Source organism: Balaenoptera borealis (assembly GCF_965194805.1).
Source record: "Balaenoptera borealis genome assembly, chromosome: 1".
NCBI lineage: Eukaryota > Metazoa > Chordata > Mammalia > Artiodactyla > Balaenopteridae > Balaenoptera > Balaenoptera borealis.
Genome location: NC_138860.1, coordinates 190,975,461 through 190,996,391, shown reverse-complemented (window position 1 = coordinate 190,996,391; position 20,931 = coordinate 190,975,461). Strand labels below are relative to the sequence as shown.

The following is a 20,931-nucleotide window of genomic DNA, read 5'->3' as shown; positions in this document are numbered from 1 at the left end:
AATGGTCATCAAGTCCCCAGACACGTGCCTGGCCGGCTCCCTCACCTGATCTGGGGTTGCTCCAGTGCTGAGTTGAAGAGGCTTCACCAACCATGGCCTGTCAAGGAGGTCACGCCACTCTCTTCCCCCATCTGCCTCTCCTCTCTCCGACTACATCAGACACACCACCTAATCACTCAGCTGTCCTTTGAGCATCCCCACAATCTAGAATGGTCCCTGGCTTAATGGATGGATGGATGGATGGATGGATGGATGCATGGGTGTGTGGATGGGTGGGTGGATGGATGAATGGATGGGTGGATGGATGGATGGATGGATGGATGGATGGATGGATGGATGGATGAATGGGTGTGTGGATGGGTGGGTGGGTTGATGAATGGATGGATGGATGAATGGACAGATGGATGGATGGAAGCAAGGATGGATGGATGGATGAATGGGTGTGTGGATGGGTGGGTGGATGGATGAATAGATGGATGGATAGATGGAAGCAAGGTTGGATGGATGGATGAATGGTTTTGTGGATGGGTGGGTGGATGGATGAATGGATGGATGGTTGGATGGAAGGATGGATGGATACTTGAGTGGTTTAATAAGCAGCCTAATTTGATTGTAGGTCATAGGACTTGGTGTGTGGAAGCCGAGGAGGCTTGTGTTCTGGCCCTGGGTTGGAGCTGAGCCCTGGGAGGCTGGTGAGGAGCTGAGTGGTGGGTTCAGCAGGTGGTGAGCCCAGTATAGAGGGAAGAGTGTTGAGAATGGTTGCCCACATCCTGGGTATATCAGTCTTCTATTGCTGCCATAACATTATCACAAATTTAGGAGCTTAAACATCATGAATGTATTATCTCACAGTTCTATGGGTCACAAGTCTGACATGGGTCACTGGGCTAAAACCAAGAAGGAGACAAGGCCAGGCTCCTTTTCAGAGGCTCCAGGGAAGAATCCAGCTCCTTGTCCTGTAAGACTGAGGTCCCTGTTTCCTTGCTGGTTGTCAGCTGGAGACTGTTTCCAACTTTTAGAATCTGTTCACATTACTTGAGTCTTGGCCTGTGCTGTGGACTGAATTTTATCCTCCCACCCCCGCCCCAATACATATGTTGAAGCCCTAAGCCTCAGAACGACTGTATTTGGAGTTGATGCCTCTAAGGAAGTGATTAAGGTTAAACGAGGTCAAAATGTTGGGGCCTGATCCGATAGGATTACTGTCTTCCTCTGTCTCTGTCTCTCTCTCCATGTGACGGCAGCCAGAGAGCAACCATCTGGGAGCCAGGAAGAGAATCCCCACCAGGAACCACATCTGCCGGCACCTCGATCTGGGACTCCAGTCTCCAGAATTGCAAGAAATCAATGTCTGTTGTTCATAAGTCACCCCATCTGGGGTGTCTTGCTACGGCAGTCAAAGCAGATTAAGATGCCTCCTCCCAACTCCATCTTCAAAGCCAGTAACAGCAGGTCAAGTCCTTCTCACACTTCAGTTCTCTCTTAATGACCCTCCTGCCTCCCCTGCCCACATTTAAGGGCCTGTGGGGTTACACAGGTCCCCCTCAGAAAAACCAGGATAATGTCCACATTAAGGCCCATAACTTTAATTCCATCTGCAAAGTCCCTTTGCCACATAACATAGGATACCCACAGGTTCAGGGATTAGAGTGTGGGCATCTTTAGGGGCTGACCACACACAGAGAGAGATGCCTTGGGCCCTCTGCAGGGGATGGGTGTCACTAACCTGAAGAGGGCCTGATCTGTGGACCCACGTGACCAGACTCTGCTGTGGTCCCCCTGGAGAAACAATGAGAGAGAGACAGAGAAGAGAGAGGGATGGGGAGGGTAACCAAGGCTCACCTGGTTCACCATCCCACAGAGCAGAAGGGCACCTGGCCAGGCCGCCTGCAGCGTCCTGCAGTGGGAAGCTCCAGGCCCTTGTCCCACCTGGGGCAGTATTGTAACTGATTCCAGACTTCTTATCTCCTGGAGGCTCAGAGCAGATTCAATTTGCTTTAGAAAAATCCAGGAATGGGCATTTCCTCCAATGGAGAGAGAACAATTTATACAGAAGCAAATGAACTCAAGTCTGGGCCAATGGAGCCCAGCTGTCTGATCACCCAAATACCCTGGCATGTGCAGAACTAGGAAGGGAGCAGGAGGCTAGGTCAGGGCCACCTCTCCCTCACTGGCCGGCACTTGGGCCGGATTATTTTCTCCTGCACTGTGTGTGCATCCCCGCACCTACCAAGGTCTGCATCCCAACCCCAAATCCCCCACCTCCCCACACAGCCCCATCCTCTTCCCACTTCACAGGGCTCGGGAGACCCCTCTGTGCCCACCGTGGGCACCATCTTCTTGCAGCTGCTGGACAAACAGTGGTGATTTCTGAGGTGCAGCCCCCAGGGTCAAGTGCTCAGGCCCCGGTGGCTGGGAGACACTGGGAATAATCAGTAGTCACAGCCTGCCCTCCCTTAGCTGATCCCTGGGAGAAAGCTACTGCCCCCACAGAAACCAGTGCCTTGCAGGCTTCAGCTGGGATGCTTCATCTCCAACCTGAGTCCACAGGAGTTTTTGTGGGGAAAATGCTAGTGAGAAGGTGGCAGGATGACCAGAGACATCCTGGTTCCTTGTCTTGCAGAGGACTCTGCGAAGTCTCCCCCCCCCACCCCCCAACCCCGTCCCGGCCTCCTGTCCTGCATCATCAGCATTTGTCTAAAACTGCTTCCAGCACAGCGCTCGGTACCAGATACCAGAAACCGAGGGGCTTCTCACTGAAAGGGTCCAACCTGCCTCCCTCCGGCTGCCTTCCCTGAGCTCTGCCCGGCTCACCTGCCCCCCAGCCCAGGCAGGCTCCTCTTCATCCTTGCCCTTACCTCTGCTCTTGGCAAACACCCTTTCCCCACCAGCTCTGCCCTTCTTGCCACCGAGACCCACAGGCATCCTGCCCTTCTGTGGGTCCCATCAGCTACCCGCCTCCTTGGTGCCCCGCTGGGATTTCACTTGCCTCTTGCAGCCACAGAACCAGGCCTCTCATCCTCTTCCACAGCTGGCCGTTTCATTTGGATCCTGTTTGATGTTGTGCCGATGTCCACTGGCAACACACCCACATCTAAGCAGCCTCTGTAGGCAGCCAAGGTCACGTGCATGGCTGCCTGTACCCACAGTGACAGAGGTGCCCCCATGGTGACACGGGCACACGGCCACCCATGTCCCATGGTGACAGTGGAGGGGACAGAAATGCACGGGTCCCTCTTGCATCTCAGGCACTGTGCTGGACATTTCCCTGACGTCGTTGCTTCCGGCACATGGAATGGTGAAGAGTGCCAGCTCAAGGACCTTGGTTACATAAATGCTTTGAGCATTTGAGCGGGACTAAGTTCTTCCAAAAGCAAGACACTTTCACCAGGAAGTATTGTAACAAGACTCAGGGAGCAGGACAGTGGCAGGACCAGGACAACTGACAAGGGTGTGATCGTGCTTTGGGTCCTTGTGGTCCATGAAGATGGAGCCCCGCCCAGAGGGGAGGACAGAGCTGGGAGCCTGCCTCTCCTTCACCCACACTTGAGGTCAGGCTCGTCGTGTGTGCAGCTTCGGACGCACGTTTACAGGGCATATCCACCATCCTGTCCAGCGGTTAGAACCAGGACAGGGTCCCGGATGCACTTCAGTTTAATTCCTCCAGAGGCTACATACCGATTCTAGGAGCAACCAGTTTCAAGGTTTTTGGGAGTTATTTAAGGTGCGGTCCTTCTGTCATGTCTCTGACTCAAGGGAAGAGAAAACTTCAGCCTCCTGACGCCTGACAGATGCTTTGTAGGTATTGCTAGTTCCAGGATTCCAGCAAGACATACCTGTGTGAACGAAAAATGGTGCTGCCTATCAGTAAACAAAGGATACCGTGGCCATCAAGCCATCACATTACAGCCACCCCTGATGGTGAGCCCCGAGGGAACTCAGGATGGAGATAAATGGGCTACCCACTGCCAAGCCCTTGACCACTGCAGCCACCCTCAAAGGTGCACCCTGAGGGGACTCAGGATGGGAAAGAACAGGATACTGGCCCTAGATAGGTAAGGTGAATATCAAAGGAATGATTTCAATGAGCCCAGACTCTTGCATCTTCCCAAACATAGAAAAAAGTGCTAAATTTGTTAACTTGAGATGTCTGGTTTTCTTTAATTAACAGTAATCTTTTGATGGTCCGACTACCTGGTCTTTGTTGCAAAAACTCCTATATATCCTGGCTGCTCCCTTACCTCTTTGGAACAGTCAGTCAGAGCTATTTTAAGAGGCTACCTCCTGGGCTTAAAGCCCTAAGTTTGTCCACAGAATAAAACATAACTCTCAACTTTTATGTTGTGCTTTTTTTTTTTCAATCGACACCTGGGTTCCTTCGAAGCAGAAGGAGCCCAGGCAGGTGCATGAGAGTGTTCTACTTTGACAGCTGCTGCTTCATCCATCCACCCATCCATCCATCAATCCATCCATCCATCCATCCACCCATCCATCCATCAATCCATCCATCCATCCATCCATCCATCCATCCATCCATCCATCCATCCATCCTCCCAAGAAAACTTTGATTAATAGGGTAAGGTTCCAGAGCCTGTGCTGGAATCCTGGCTATAGGATGGACATGGTGAACCCTGGCACCCATCCCAACCCAAGCATCTGCCCACAACAGGTGCTGGTTAAACACAACTGACAAACAAACAGACCCGGTGAAGCAGAAAGGGCAAACTGCCCCTGGAGAGGCTCGATGGGAGGGTCCAGCTGGGATCATTAGTTGCTACTTGGCTGAAAGAAGAGAGTTAGAGTCTATGTCATAAAATGAGATCCTTGGCTACTGATACAACGTGGCCTCTGGTCCCCAAGACCACCAGGGGCAGCCAATTAAAGCAAAACCACTCTGGAAAGCAATTAGAGAAGGGAGCCCTGGGGAGCCTCCAGCCCACGGCCCTGGGAACCGCCTATCAAGACCCCAAATGATGTGCTGTCTTTCCCAGAAACCCCGGAGTGAAAATGAGCTTTAATCACCCGTCCCCTTAACATTAATCACCACCCATCAGCAGGACAGATCCTGCCAAAGTGGAGTCATTCTCAATCACATGGGCTAAATAAATGAATAATTGCAGGAATAAATGCTGTGGTTAATGCCAGCGTGTTGAGCACGGAACGGCTCCCTTCTGCTCCCGGCCTGACTGCAGAGTCCTCAGGATCCCCCCGGGGCCACCGGGAGGGGACAGAGGCTCACACACCAGGCTTGCCCTGGGAGGTCTTTACCACACCCCTGCCAACACGTCTGAGCCATGCTGCACATCCTGGAGAATTAGGATTGGCCACATCCTTCCTAGGAGGACCCGGAGGGCAGCTGAAGGGACTCCCATTGCTGGGGACACACGAGAAATGGGACACAGCGGCAGCACCCCCTATGTGGTCCAGGGCGACTGATGCTGCCTTGGAAAGAAAAGCCACAGGCTGGAGTCCTGGGCCTACGCCATCTCCCAGGCTGCTGGGTTCACCTTTGGGGAGAGTCACAGCGCCTTTGCAGGGAACAGGGGTGTCAGTGGGGCCCACGGAGGTGACTTCACAATGACCAAAATCGCCCTTGCCCACCGCTGCCTGCACCTGCTTGATCCAGAGCCCTCCAGGGCCATCACGTAAAGACAAAAAGAAGGGGCGATTTTCTTCTCCTGCTCTTTCTTATAGAAGTAATCAAGTGGTGGTGTGTTCAAGCCACGGTTTACCCAAAGGAATGAGCAGAGATCAATATTAATACCTGGGCACCTACACACTAATCTTCTCGAAATGTCACACAAAAAGGCATCAAGAAACTTTATTCTAGATGTTTGCCAGTCACGGGGGTGAATCTCAATATCTCTCTCTCTCACACACACACACCTCCCAACACGCACAAACTTCTGAAAGTGACACACGGCACCTGAACAGACACCGACAATCCATGTGGAATTCTGGGTCCTTTTCACTTGGAAAGATCAGTGTGAACCCACAGTCGGGACCTGAGGGCAGAGGTTGGAAGATGCAGAGGGAGTTGGACCCTCCCCCTCATTGGTGTTGGGTGGGCCACAGCCCCAAGCTGCCTGCTGTGAACACTGCTTAAGATGCCTTCTCCAAAACCCACACTGCTGTTTTGTTATTTATTGATCGGAAGCTCAGATCTAAACACAGACGCCTCCGAGGGGTCCCCACCTGCACGTGCAAGTAGTTTGTGAGTCACGCTCAGCATCCACTCCAGGAAGGTCAGTCCGGAATTAGGACTGAGTGGGCGCCTGGAGGTCCTGGAGCTGACTCCCCCTGGAGGCAATTTGTGTCCCTCTTGAAAGCCCCCAAAAACACAGTCGCGGGGGCGGCTCTCTCTTTACTTCCTTGGCTCTGGATTCATTCTCCAAACGCCCAGGTGTTTCTGAGAGCCCCAAGGAGAAACCTTTGAGATGGACATTGTTCCCACAGCTCAAGACACATCTTCCTGAACTCTAGTGGGTCAGGATTTGGCCGGTAAATGTGCCCTCTGCCAGCCCCCCCTCCTCCACCCAATGGGCCACACACAACAGCCTGGGGCCACAGAGGCTGTGAGGTCTTGACTCCTTGGAGCCATGGTTCCCTTGTCTGAGAAGCAAGACGAAGCAGAGTCATTTCTGAGTGGACACAGGTTAGGGATGGAGCCTGTGAACTGCCCACCGCCACTCCTGGGATATAGTTAGCCCTCGGGAGGTGTTAGGGGTCTCTTGGTTATCAAGAACCCTAAAAATATCGGTTAGTACCATTTGTCATTATTGATTCTTCTCGGCTTGTTATCGCCACCCACACATCTTGGCTAATCACCTTGCAGACGGGTAGGTCAATGTGAAGGGCGTCTGCTCTTTGCTGTCTGCCTTGGTGTCCCTTAGTTGTGCCCCAAAGTCCCAGCTTCTCAGTCCCTGACGACAGAGGGCAGAGTGAAGGGCCCAGCTCTTCCAACTTACCTGTGGGATCTCGGTGAGAACCTTCCAGGTGAACATCTGAATTCCTGTGATCCTGACTCCTTCCTGCGCCTCCTGTGAGAGGATGGGACAGACAGGGAAGCAGGCGAATTGCCACACACCTGACATAGGGACGGGGTGCTGTGCTGGGCTCCCCTTCCGCCTCTGTCACTCACACAGGAATTCCACTTCCTTCAAGCCAATGGACCACAAAACAAAAACGTACCTCAGAGAAAATTATAGTCAGAACCGGAGCTGATTAGCAGTGAAGCACGAAGAAATCCTTGTCAAACCACTTTTAAACCAGCAAAGCTCTTTCCTCAAGGAAATCATGCATGGAAACAAAACAAGGCCTATGTTATATTAGTGCCAGTCTATTTTACAAGTCTCAAATTATTCTGTTCCTCTGTCTTAAAGCAAAATCAATATGAAATGAGAATCAGGAGGAACACCAAAATCAAAACTGATACTTGTAGATGGAAAAGAAAAAAGATAAAAAAAAAAAAACACCTCTTATAGTAACCTTTGTTTCCAATATTTTGGGGGCAAAACATGAAATTTTTGATTTGTGTAGATAAGTTGTCACAAATAGAGTCACTTTTTAGCATCTCATCTTCAAGATCTACTTCCTTTAGGCTGATCCAGAAACTTGAAAGAGGAAAAGCAGGAAACGTGGGTCTTAAAGTTGAATCACCGAGTTAGAGACAGCAGCTTGCAGGCTTTATCACAAACTTTTTTAAAAAATCAGATAAGAGGCACCCAAAGTTTACAACAAGCTCTAAGACAACATATGATGGTTGTCATCAGTGCCTTGTGACTCTCATGCTCGGCACACACCCTGTCCCTTGTATTCCCAGCGCCCCTGGGGGGCTGCAGGTCCAGGGTTGGATGGAGAAGAATCTTCTTTGGCACAATTTTACGTGGCTGAGTGTGTACCATCCTGATTCCAGCGGTACCACTTCCTAATCAATGACACTGCATGTACAATTCAAATGCTTGCACAGGCAGAAGAAAGTCCATCCCAAATCTGCAGAAAAGTGTATTCATCGATATCCATAGTTTCTATCATGCTAATAATACAACATGTAGGAAAGGATGTCTGTGGTTTAAAATGTCTTTGTGGCTTAAAGACATTCAAATTGTGAAAGGCTTTCAAAGCCCCTCTGAGCCACCTTAAAGGAAGACAAAAGTAAAGAAGACAAAAGAGCCTCCTTCTAGCAAGTTCCAGTCTTGAGATACACCGCCAGGCAACCGGGTTAAATCCCACCGCCACGTTCCAAGGCTGTTGGCATCTGACTTTGCAGTCAAGGAAACCGAGACCAAGAGACATGAGTCAACCTGCCGAAGTCCATGCAGCGAGGGTGCAGGAGAGCCCAAGTTTGCCCTGCCCTCAAGTCCACATTCCTTTTAATGTAATGACCATACGATCCCTGGGAACAAAGGAGACTTCCGGGGGCTCTTGAGCTGGCCCTAAAGACTTCCACTGCCGTTCCCACCACCGTTCCTCGCCCCCCTGCTCGACCTCCCTGCTGCTCCTCCAGGCACTCCCCCATCCACTGCCCCTCGTTCCAAAAGTCCTTACCCTCAAGTGTCTGCCTGACTCTCTCATTTGGCCCCGTCACTCTGAGCTCACATGTGCCTTTTGAAGGAGCCTGACCGTGGCCACCTCATCTAAAGTCACCCCCTCCCACTCACTGCCTAACCTACCGCATTGCTTTTACTTCTGTATTATGCTTATCGTTAATCGTCCATCTTCAACACAATCTCGTAAATTCTGTTTGTGACCTAGGATAGGAGTTTGCGATGGTCCGTTTTACATGTCAGCTTGACTGGGACGAGGTGCCCAGTGATGTGGCCAAACAATATCCTGGATGTTTCTAGGAGGGTGTTTGTGGATGAGATGAACATTTAAATCTGTGGGCTCTGAGTGACGCAGATCACCCTCCCTAGTGTGGGTGGGCCTCAGTGCATTAGTTGAAGATCTGAACAGAACAAAAGACTGACGACCGCCCCCCCCCTCCCCGCAATAAGAGGGAATTCTGCAGCAGACGACCTTTGAACTCAAACCCCAGCATCAGTTCTTTCCTGGGTCTCCAGCCTGATGATCCATCCTGCGGTTGCTGGAACTCGCCAGCATCCATAATCACATGAGCCAATTCCCTACAATAGATCTCTCTGTATGCAGGCATATTCTGTTGGTTCTGTTTCTCTGGAGAACCCTGACCACACAGAGCTCACAACTGTCTGTTGAATGAAGGAGTGAAGAAATGAGTGAGTGAAGGAATGAATGAGTGACCTTGCAGGAGAAGCAGGCCCTGACAAGGACATCATGGGGGTTCCTGTTGGGAGCGAGCCAGCATCCTTGTGGATCTCTTGGTCCTCTCCTGTTACCCATGTGAGGACTTGCTCAACCACTGAGCTCCCATCAATTTTAGGGGCTCCTCATCCAAAGGAGCCACCTCTTTTCTCTGGAGAAGTATTTAAGGTTCAGGATGTCAGGTCTTCTGTGATCAGATTCTCCTTCAAAGTAAGGAAAGGCAGTGTGCAAGGTTTGGAGTCAGGAGACCCAATGACCATCTGTGACCAGAAACTCAGCCTCTCAGAGCCTTCATTGCCTCGAGTCCACAGTGGGGAGAATGGTAACCCCTACCCCAGAATTGTCGTGATTTGTCAACACAGTTCACATGGACAAAGAGTTTGTGGAGTGCCTGTTGAGTAGGCTCAATGGTGGTAGATACAAAAATACCAGCCACTGGGTGGCTTATAAACAACAGAAATTTATTTCTCAGAGTCCTGGAGCTGGGAAGTGCAAGATCAAGGTGCCAGCAGATTTGACACCTGGTAAGAGCTCTCTTCCTAATTCATAAATGGTCATCTTCTTGCTGTGTCCTCACATGGTTGATGGAGTGAGGGGCCTCTCTTGGGCTTCATTTATGAGGAAACTAAACCCTAATCACCTTCCAAAGACCGCATCTCCCAATACCATTACCTCGAGGATTAGGATTTCAACACATAAAATTTGGGGGACACAAATATTTAATCTACAGCAATAATGTAAATAAAATGGAATATATTGAGTCTACAAGCAATATCTCCAGTCCTCTTGCACTAGACCTTCCCAAAGAATGTTTGAGGAAACCTTCCAGTTAAGAGCTCCATGTTTGATCATTCATTTGTTTATCCATCTATTCATTCATTCATCCATTCATCTGATTGCCTCCGCTAGCATCAGCCTGGCTCACAGCTGAGGAGGAATCAGCCAAGGGCATGAGCTACTTCATCTCATTTTCAGGAAGGTCATGGGCAGCAGGCAGAGCATTGAGGGGGCAGGATGCGTCCACAGTGCTCTGGGAAGGCCTGGGGGCAAGAGGAGGGATCCTTGCTCAGGACCACTGCTCCCAGACGACCAGCCAACATAAGCCAAGTCAGTGAATTTTCCAATACCCACCACTCCAACTGAATTCTGAAAATGAGAATCCCACACAACCCACACTCAAATTCAGAAGCATGGGGCCATGATGTGCTTTCAGCCATCTGCTGTCCACCTGTCTTCACAAGCCATTGGTCAGATTCACCATCAGATCCTGGGTACCATCAACATGCCCGCATGTACATGTGTGCATGGTCTCCTGGCTAATGAGCCCCAGGGCTCCCCTCCCCTGCGGGGCTTGGGGTTAAGTTCCAAGGGCCTGGGCTGCACACACATCTTTCTTAACTCAAAAGCCCTGCGTGGTCAAGTGCTTGGACACTCAGAACCAACGCAAAATGAAACGCTTGACAACATGCTTTGTCCACAGTTAACATCACAGAAACTTGCATGGTTATCTTTCATTTCTTCAAATGAAATGAAACCCGAAGCGCCATCCTGCATCTCAAGAATTACTGTCATCCAGGCTCCTAGAACTATAAGCATGAAACCCAGGAAAATTCGGGGCTCTGGTGGAGGTCCCAGGAGCCTGATTCCACCTAAGTCTGCCATCTTGACGTGATTGACATTGACCAAGAGTGGCTGTGCTTTATCATTTTCTATCTGATTGTGTCAAATTGGCGCAGTTGCCTTTAAACTATTTGTGTTTCCTATTTTGGGTCTCTGTGTTTATCCTTTGAAACGGCCTGGCTTACAACTCCTATTTCACCTCCCTGTTTCCTTTTAGAAAAATGAATCTCATAAAAATCACCAGACTGGTGACTGAGCAAATTCTTTGGCATCATAAAATTTTGATTTAGAGGTTTAGCAAATGTGATGGAATATTTTTGTGTGCCCTTCTGATGTGTGCAAACTATTTTTGGTGTGAGGGCATTTATATAATATCGCCAAACACAGGCTTATTTCACCCCCCCTCCTCTCTTTTGAAATGGGAAGTGATGAGTCAAACCAGGACGAAACAGGTTCTGAGTCAGAAGACACGGGTTCGCCAGGTCAAGCAATTCAAGGTAACATTCAGGCACAAAGTACTGGAGTCAGATGGTGAGACAGCCCTGGAAAGGTGAAATACCGACACCCAGAAAAGAAATATGTTTGTGCCCATCATCAGGTAGTTGCTGCTACCCCGAGCGTAAGAGGATGGAGCAAACTTTGATCATCTTTTGAGTGGAGGTAAATGACTTGAAGTCAGGCAGTGGGTCCCCAGTGGGGTCATGGGACCATCTGCAGGTGACTGGAGGGGCTATGGGAATGAGACCCTTCTTTCTCCCCTCCACGTCACCCAGGAGGATGCATGTACCACGGGACACATTCTGGAAAATGGCTACTTAAAATTTTCCCCCCAAACTGGTGAAACAGATACAGAAATGGAGATTCAAACAATTGGTATAAGAATGCCCCAGAATGTCTACAAGGGAAGAATGAGAACTGTCTCAAGATGACGGTAGCTGACCCACTCCCCACAAGAAGATGAGATCTAGGATTTGTGGGAAAGAAGAAAATGACATTTCTCTGGGTTCCGTAGGAGAAAGCCTGGAACTGGACTTGATGTTTGTAACCTGCTTGGATACTTACAATAAGCTTATGATGAAATACGAAAGCTAGTTAATGTTTATTGTGGTCTGACTGCAGGGTTAGCTGTTGACTTGTGTTTCTGAATCCTCACATCAACCCATTTTGTAGACAGGGAACTGAGGCAAAGCCAGGTCTTTGCTACTTGCCTAAGGCCATCCAGGAGGTAGGGTCAGAGTTCAGATCCAGAAGCTCTGCATTTCACACTGCACGGGCTGCTTCTAATTTCTAAATTATGGCTCTGCTTCTCCAGAAATGGAAACTGGGGCTCAGAATGGTCCAGTAATTTGTTTGCAGTCCCACAATGACAGTGAGGGAGCCTGGATTCACACTCGAACTGGCTGACTCCATAGTTGGTGCTGTTTCTGGGACACACCTGTCCTCTCCACCCTGGGGGCAGTTGGCATACCCTGTATTATGGTCTCTGCTGAGGGCTGGCTGGGTTGCTGGTTCAGTGGGAAGGCATCCTGTTGGCATGGAGACCACCCTAACCATGGACGTCTTCTACCATCTTCATTTCAGAGCCCCTGGGCTGTCCTTATGAGCATCCTGGCTTCTTGCTGTCACGTTCATTTCCTCCATTATACTTCAAATTGCTTGATCTACATTGTGCTGTCTCGCCATTGAGTCAGTGGTTAAATTAGCTGCTATTTCTCTCTCCTGCCTCACAGGCTCAGAGAAATTTGTTTATGAATCAAATGGTTCTGTGGGCTCAGAGGGAAAGCTTAATATATATTCATTACAGCTGAGCCGTAATCACTTTCAATCACAGGAACCTCGGTCCCAGGCAAACCACTAGTCTTGCTGGGAGCAGAAGCCCATCTTTTACCTGACTGGGGCATGCTGCTAATGTGTGAATTTTCATCAGAATTCATGGAAGGGCATGCAAAGGGGAAGCAATATGTTTTAAAAATCTGTAATTTCAAACTGATGCAAGATTTTTTACATGTCTCGCCCTCTACGTGTTCAGACAGTGCCAAACCCAGGTCCACCCACCTGGCCTCCAGCCTGGGTCAGTATCGCCATCCATCTCATGTGGGAACAAAGATAAATGTGGATGAGCTCAGAGCAATGGTTGGTGAGATGCACCACACTTCTCCTCCCATCTGGGGCCATGATGCACGTTCACACTTTGGCACTGCACCCAATTGGACCTTCTCCAGAAGAGCCTTCAAGGTCCCCACAGCAGATACTGGCACGTCCACCCCAGGGATCTGCTCCCAGTAGATGGTGGTGCTCAGAGGGCTGACTCAGACCCACGAGGCCTTTCACACCAGACCCTGCCCTCCAGAGGTGTGGGGTCTCTGCCCCTCGGGCCTGCTTTTCCTCATCCCCTGTGGGCCCCAGCCCAACCCAGCACCTTCCAATTCAGAGATGGGATAGTAAGTGGCAAAGGGCATACTGTCACACTTCCTGGTCACTTATCTACATTTTAATAGGACAATTCTAGACTCCCGACTATGGTCCCTGCAATAGACTGAATGTTTGTGTCCCCCCCAGAATTCATACGTTGAAATGTAACCCCCAAAGTGATGTATGGAGGTGGGGTCTTTGGGAGGTGCTAAGGTCATGAGGGTGGAGCCCTCAGGATGAGGTTAGTGCCCTTATAAAAGAGACCCCAGAGAGCTCTTTTGCTCCTTCTACCACATGGGGACACAGCAAGAAGATGGTCATCTGCAACTTGGATGAAGCTTCTGACAAGACACTGAATGTGCCCACTCCTTGATCTTGGACTTCCAGCCTCCAGAACCATGAGCAATAAATGTCTGTTGTTAATAGAGCACTCAGTCAAGGGTGTTCTGTTATAGCAGGCAGGACAGACTAAGACAGTCCCCCTCACCCTCCAGTGGGTCTCAAACAGGAGATTCTGGTGATGGAGGCAGATGAACGAGGGAGAATTCCAGGTGAGGTGCCTTGGAGAAATCCTAAGATGTGTCAGGTGTGGCCTTTCCTGAAAGTGGGCCCAGAGGTACCCCCAGGAACATCAGGAGGCTGGCATAAGGTGGAGTTCCCCAAGGATCTGTGAGTCTGTGTCAGGCCTGTCTGTCCTAAAACGCCAGACTCCAATGCTGAAGCTGAGGGGTCAGTGACTTAGCTCAGACTGACACATCTGGGCAGGTGTGGAAGATCGTTGGGAGCTGAGCTTACCTGGAGGGCCTCTACCTGTGGGTGGTGATCCCACAGCTGAGATGGGCCTGTACCCACAGGCACCCAGAACTTCCTGTGGTTTCTCCAGAGCATTTCTCTTTCCCAGTCAGAAAGGAGACCAAAGCATCTCAAGTCACACTGCTGGGAAAACCAAGAGTAAAACTCCCAAAGCCAGAAGCTCAGGATATTTCCATTCTGCATGACAAGCACTCCCCGTCAGAAATTTTATTTGCGGATTTTATTAGAAACTAGTTTATGACACAAATTACGGGATGGCAAGGAAGTGTAAACAAATCAGAACCTGCTTATCTGTTTCAATGGTGAAATCCACGCCATGCAGGTTTTTATCGCCATCCATTTAAAACAAAGCCTGATCCATTATGGTCTTACAAAAACATGCTTTACTCCTAATTCCATGGACAATGTTCTACTTAATGAAATGTCTGAAATAACCACATGATAATATTCTTGACTGTGACTTCACATGGAGAGACCAAGGATGGAGCAATGCCCAATGTCTTCACTGTCTTTGGAAATCCTAATAGAAACTCTGGAGTCAATGTTCAAACCTTTATGGGGAACAGTGGGCACAGAGGTCATCCCAGCCAAGATATGGGAACTCTTGGGGCCAAGACAGAAGGTAAAGCAGGTTTAAAAAAAGAAAATGTTCCCCTGGAGGCTAAAGCAGAAACTCATCCTGCTCACCACCTGGGCCGTTCCTCTCCCCGGAGCTGCATGCCTCCACATCTCCGTGGGCTGTGATTCACGGCCAGGGCTGACACTTAGGACTGAGTCACCTCCAGATCATGGGGGTGTGTGTGACAGGGTGATATATTTGTGTACAACACCCAAGTGCCCCTGGCTGAAGCAGATTTTTCCAAATTACTATCCTCCCAATCCCATTTAAAAATGTAATGAAGGCCATTACAGAAAGCTCTTTAAGGTAGATCTAAATGAATAAATTTACTTAAACTCTTAATGAATTTTCATCTCTCCAAACTGGAAGGCACTGGGGCTGGAATCGCTAACTGCGGTGTTGGTGGGAGCTGAGGATGGGTGGCGGGGCTGACAGCCTAACGCTTAGCTGGGGTGGGGGTGGAGGGGCGGACAGCTCGTTTATTATCTGGGTCCCTGGGAAGCAGTGACCAATTACTCCAACTGCTCAACACCTCTCTTCCCAAAACAGACAAATTAAGCCCTAGACCAGTCCCATGCATCAGATCCAGCTGGGATGTAGGACCGCCCCCAACCTAGAGAGAGTCTCTAAATGCAAAAGCAACCAGAAAGAAGTACCTGGGAAAGGGGTCTTGGGGGATGCCCCGTGGCTTGTTGGCAGGGAGGAGGGCCAGAGCGCTCTCTTTTGTTCAAAGGGACTTGCTCTTGCCAGAGGCCAAACCGTGGACACACTGGATGGCCGCCTGCAGGGCTGGTGTCCTGGGACCCGTCTGGGTGCACCTGGGAGCCAGCATCATGTATGCTCTGAGGCCTCCACTCAGAGCAAATGTCCCTCATTTCCTTGAGCCTATTCTGCCCTACTGTTAGACACAAGAATTTTCAGTACTGTCCAAATAGCCCAAATCTACAAACGCCGTTCTTGACCTTCCTGAGATGGGCTTCTCTTTTATGAAGATTTGGGTCAAGGGTAATTTGCTTTCCTGCCTCTTTCCTTTAAATGCCTCTCTCCCCAAACTTACCCCACCCCTTCCAGACCTTGGAGTCACCACCGTCCCCATTGCCCCAATGAGCACATCCATCCATCCAGTTCATGGAGGGGCCTCTGCTCTCCATCTGTCTGTCTGTCTGCAGGGTGGGGTATGCAAGGGGTGTTCAGTGATGACTCACAGAATGAAACTCACTGGATTACTTGTGAAAGGCTTATCAAGAAGCTTAGGAATGCCAGATTTTTCTGGGCTCTGAGCAATTTCTGAAGTTTAATGTGTCAAGATGTAGGACAGAACTGGGAATAACCTAATCGTCTGTCCAAAGGACTCTCAACTTGACACGGGTTGAGTACCCAGCATGCTCTTTGTTTTCCATCACCTTGAAGGAACCTTCGTGAGCCGACTGGTGGGTCATCAAGATTAATAAATACAAAGGCTTTAGCTCATGCTCAGCCACAGAAAAGGCACCTGGATCTGCTCTTTCGTGACTGATTAATTAGGGAAAGACTCGGGGGTGTTAATTAGAGGTTGAGTATTTTCTGAGTTTTAACATTCATGGTATGCAAGTGTATCAATTTCTAACAATATCTAACAAGATCATTTGAAAGTGAGATTCTCCTGAGAAATGCAATCATGGTTTGGGGAAGGTGTGGGGCCCCTTTGGTTTAGTACAAACTCATCTAAGTCAACAGGAAGTTCGTTACCAATTGTACTAATGTTCTTTAGCAAACGGAGAGATTGGCCAATAAATATGCATTAGATGTAATTCTATCTACCTGTTGCATTGAATCCCAGAAGCAAGGACCATTACATTACGGAAGTTTGATGAATGTTTTCATGTGCTCATATGACTTGGAAATGAGTGAGTTTGCCCAGATGGGGGGAGAGAGCTACACGTGAGGCCGAGCACCTTCACGGCTTCCATGTGGAAAGCTCTAAATTGAAATCTGTACCTTTAGGGATTGTGAGACCAAAAGTAAACTGTTGGGCCCCAAAGGGACCATTCCCCACCATAATGAGAATTTTAAATGGAGGGTTTAAATTCTTTGAAAAGCCTTTCAGAAACGTGTGCAAATGATGGTTTCTGAATTACTGGCAGAGATTAAATTAACTTAGAGAATATCTCCTCATTCTAATTTCCCAGCCTGAAGACCCTTCTCCCTACCCCAGGAGGAGGCGGGGGGTGGGGGGCACATCCCGGTTACAAGCAGACTGGGAACCCAAGCAAAGGATTCTTCAAGTGGCCCCAGCTGCTGAATTTAAGCCCAGAAGGGAGAGATGCACCGTGAGAGGGACAGCCAGGTAAAGAAAGGTGACAATGGAACCTGAGATTAAAGGGTCCAGGGAGTGGGTCCCCAGTGCATCTGCCTCTTCTTCACCTGGTTACAAGCTCACTAACCCTGGGGAGCTGTCAAATGTTAGCAGAATCCCCCTCAATTCACCCACAAGAATGGGTAGCTCTAACAACCACCCGCCGAGCATGGACCAGTGCGGGGCTCCCTCTAAGTCCCACCTGGGTCACCCCCTTGCATCTTCAGACTCTCCTGGGCAGTGCATACTGTGAGTGCCCCATGAGAGTGGAAGGTGATGAATCTGAGAGGCTTTGTTTAGAACATAATGGTTAAGAAAGCAGCAGGCAGCCTGCCTCTTGGGTTAGCTTCCTGCCTCCATCAGTTCCCAGGTATGTAGGTGGGTTACCTTTCTGAGCCTCCTCACCTGTACAACAGGGATAATAGGATTACCTGTCCCAGGGGAGTGTTGTGAGGATAAAATGAGTTCATCCATGCCTTGCATGGACTCCACAAAAGTGGTCGTTGTTACAGAGGTTAAGTAATGTGACCATTACAAGTAAACAGGGAAGCTGGGTTCCTACCAGTTGTGAATCAACTCCATATTGTACATTAAGAAAGGGGCAGTTGGGAAGAAATTGACTTTTCGTTTAAAAAACATGTGCTGGGCGACTGACTGAAGGGTGGTGAATAACGTGGATGACAAGCTGCAGAGCCGACGGTCATTTTTAACTTCCGAAGCCTCAGGGAATAAATGTTAGTGGTCATAGTAAGGGTGGTTGGTTCAATGTTTGGGAATCTGGTCCAAGTTCAGACTTCTTAGCAGAACGTACAAGGCTCCTTGAAGCCCAGCACCTGCCTTGTCTCCTGGTGCTCCCATATTCTCTGCCCCAAACAGCCGCCAAATCCTACCCACATGGCATGACGTGATAGGTGGAATAACAACCCCCGAGATCAGGTCCCAGTTCCCCGAACCTGTAAATGACACCTCATTTGGAAAAACGATCTTTGCAGATGTGATTTACTTAAGGATCTTGGGGTGGAGAGATTATCATGGGTCATCTAAATGGGCCCAGATGCCACCACATGTGTCCTTATAATAAGGGGGCAGAGGGAGATTTGACACCTGCACAGAGGAAAGGCCAGATGACCACAGTCACAGAGATTGCCAGCAGCCACCAGGAGATGGAAGAAGCAAGGGACGGATTCTCCCATAGACCCTCTGGAGGGAGTGCAGCCCTGCTGATAACCTGATTTTGGACTTCTGGACTCCAGAAATATAAGCAAAGAAATGTATGCTGTTTTAAGCCACTCAGGTTGTGAGAATTTGTTATGGCAGCTCCAGGAAACTGACACACATGGGTTTTTCCATCTCTCTGCTCTTGATCAAATTGCTTTATTCTACCTGGAAAACACCTCCTATTCTCCTATGTCTAAGTGATCCCTACAAGTCCTTCAAGGCTCATCACAACCTCCTCCAGAAAGCTTTCCAGGACTACACCTCCCACTCCTCACTCCTCTCCTCTGTACCCCTCTCACAGCAGCCCTGGATGGCCATCATCTCTTTCCTTATATTTCTCCCCAGCTAAACCAAGGGGTCTTTAGGAACAGGGATTGTCCTTCCTTCCAGTGACGTGTGGCTGTGGATGAACTGATACCTTTTATCTTTCTTATTAAAAGAACTCCCTGCAAGACTCAGAGGTGCAGCCATTCAAGGGACACACAAGGAGATTTCCAGGTGTCAGCACCTCCACTGTTTTGTAGGTACCAGTGGGGTTATGTTCCCTACAAAGAGCCCACAAGTAGAGGTTAGCTCCTCAAAGCCACTGCTCACTGTGAAGACTGGGGTGGGGAAATGCCACCAGACCATGATGAGGCTCCACAGGAGCCCTGGAAAAGCCCCCAGGGGGCTCCTAAGAGGGCAGTCCAGCTCTTTGCATGGAGACTTGAGGCTCAGTTCACCAAGGCTTCACTGGGAGCTTCTTCCCGTGCTGGAAATAAAATGTGTCTATCAGTGTGGAGGCTGCAGAAAGGGGCGGAAATGACCCTCACCATCATGGTCACTCAACAGGCATTGAATTGGGACTTGGAGGAGTCACTCTGTCCCCAGGTGAGCTTGCTTGGGCGAGCGGGTCCTCAAATGCCCTGCTTCTAAATGAGGGCCTTGAACTTGGTGGTGTCCACATCCATTAGAACTCTCAAATGAGACGACATTTAATGAGGGCCTCCAGTGGAACAGTGCTGTATTGTTGATGGACTTGGCCAGATGCCAGTGAGACGTGGTCTTGTTTCTTCATGTCCTGGCCTTGGCCTCCACTTGGCAGCTTCCAGACAGCAGAGTGTCCAAATTTTTCGGGTGTGGCTTCCTCTACCAGCAGAGAAGAGATTCTTGTCTGCACTCACCACTGCTCTGCTGCCAGGGTGCCTGCCCTTGCTCTGACCATCATGAATCTTAACTCCATGGGGATGGCCTGGGCAGAAGGAGAATGTCCAGAACACATCAGGCTGTGGAACCTGGGATCTCATTAGGTAGGGACTGGGGGCTTGGGTGTTATTAGGGTTGGTTTCCTTGGCCCAGGCAGCCTTCTTCGATGGCTGTTGGGTTCTGAAGATACTTTAGTGATGTTTCGATGCCATCAGTAGCAGATGAGACTCCAACTGGACCTGAATAATTAGGGTGTGGAATTAGAATAAGAATCAGAATTGTAGAAATGGAATAGAATAGGATCCATCAGTCTCTAAGATGACTGTGGTGCAGTAATGACAGTGGTGGAGCATATGGGCTGAGTCACTAGTTCTATTTCTTGCTGGCTGTGTGATCTTGGGTGAGTTATCTCACTTCCCCAGGATTCACTTCCCCAACTGAAATGTGCAGGGAACTATAGTAATTGCCTTATTGGGGGTTGTGGTAGGCCACAAAATGTCCCCTCTCCCCCAAGGTATACATGTCAGAACCCTGTATATTCCTGCATTTGGAAGAAGAGTCTTTGCAGATATAAGTTTAGGATCTTGAGATGAGATCATCCTGGATTATCCCAGTGGGCCCTAAATGCAAAGGTAACTATCCTTATAAGAGACCCACAGAGGGAGACAGACAGGCACACTGAGAAGGCAGAGACTGGTGTGATGCAGCCAAAAGCCAAGGATGCTGGCAGCCACCGAACTCTGGAAGAGGCAGGAATTATCTTCCCCCAGAGCCTCTAGAAAAAGTATCGCCCTTTGGATACATTGACTTTGGACTTTTGGGCTCTAGAACTGAGAGTCAATTTGTTTTAAAACATGTTTTTAAAGCCACAAAGTTTGTGGTAATTTATTACAGTAGCCATAGGAAACTAATACAGGATTTATGAGGATTAGGTAGTTTAATACGTGTGAAGTGCTCAGAACAAAGTGAGAGCTCAATATATATCCATAATCATGGCATTGACATGGGTTTCCGCTTTGTTGATCTGTGTCTGCCTGATAAAATGGGCAGTCTCACCCCATGTGAGACTGCACTGTGTGAAGATTTTAGTACTAGTCAGTCATATAATACTAAGCATTTCCTCTCAGAATTTATTCAGATAAAGTGGGTGGAAATCACCCATGGCCTCTCCCTTACTTTACTAAATAAATATATTGAAAGCCTACTCAATGCCTGACACTGTGTTAATTTAATTTGTGATATATTATTAATTTTCCCACAAGCCCATTCATTAATCCAACGGGTATTTAGTGAGTGTCGACTGTGTGCCAATTATCATTCTAGGTTTTGGAGGTGGAATGGCAAACAAAATACACAAAACTATGCAAAGCTTCCCACCCTCAGGGAGTTAACTTTGTTCTGAGGAGAGAGGCAATAAGCAACATAAATGAGTAAAATAACAAAATAT

The 20,931-nt window shown here is 49.1% G+C and overlaps 1 long non-coding RNA gene across 2 annotated transcripts in view; it reads right to left on the bottom strand.

Moving 5' to 3' along the window:
• Positions 1-20,931, bottom strand: part of LOC309606113 — a 42,493-nt gene that overhangs the window by 7,288 nt on the left and 14,274 nt on the right. Inside the window, exons 1-2 of one of the 2 annotated variants that reach the window (XR_014231664.1) lie at positions 6,969-20,931; positions 1,727-1,779 (exon numbers count right to left, since the gene is read on the bottom strand). The exon at positions 6,969-20,931 is cut by the window's right edge and continues 14,274 nt beyond it. This is a non-coding gene — a long non-coding RNA (uncharacterized lncRNA). Of the gene's footprint in view, positions 1-1,726 lie in introns of both variants that reach the window. The other variant, XR_014231663.1, reaches the window with a different exon arrangement.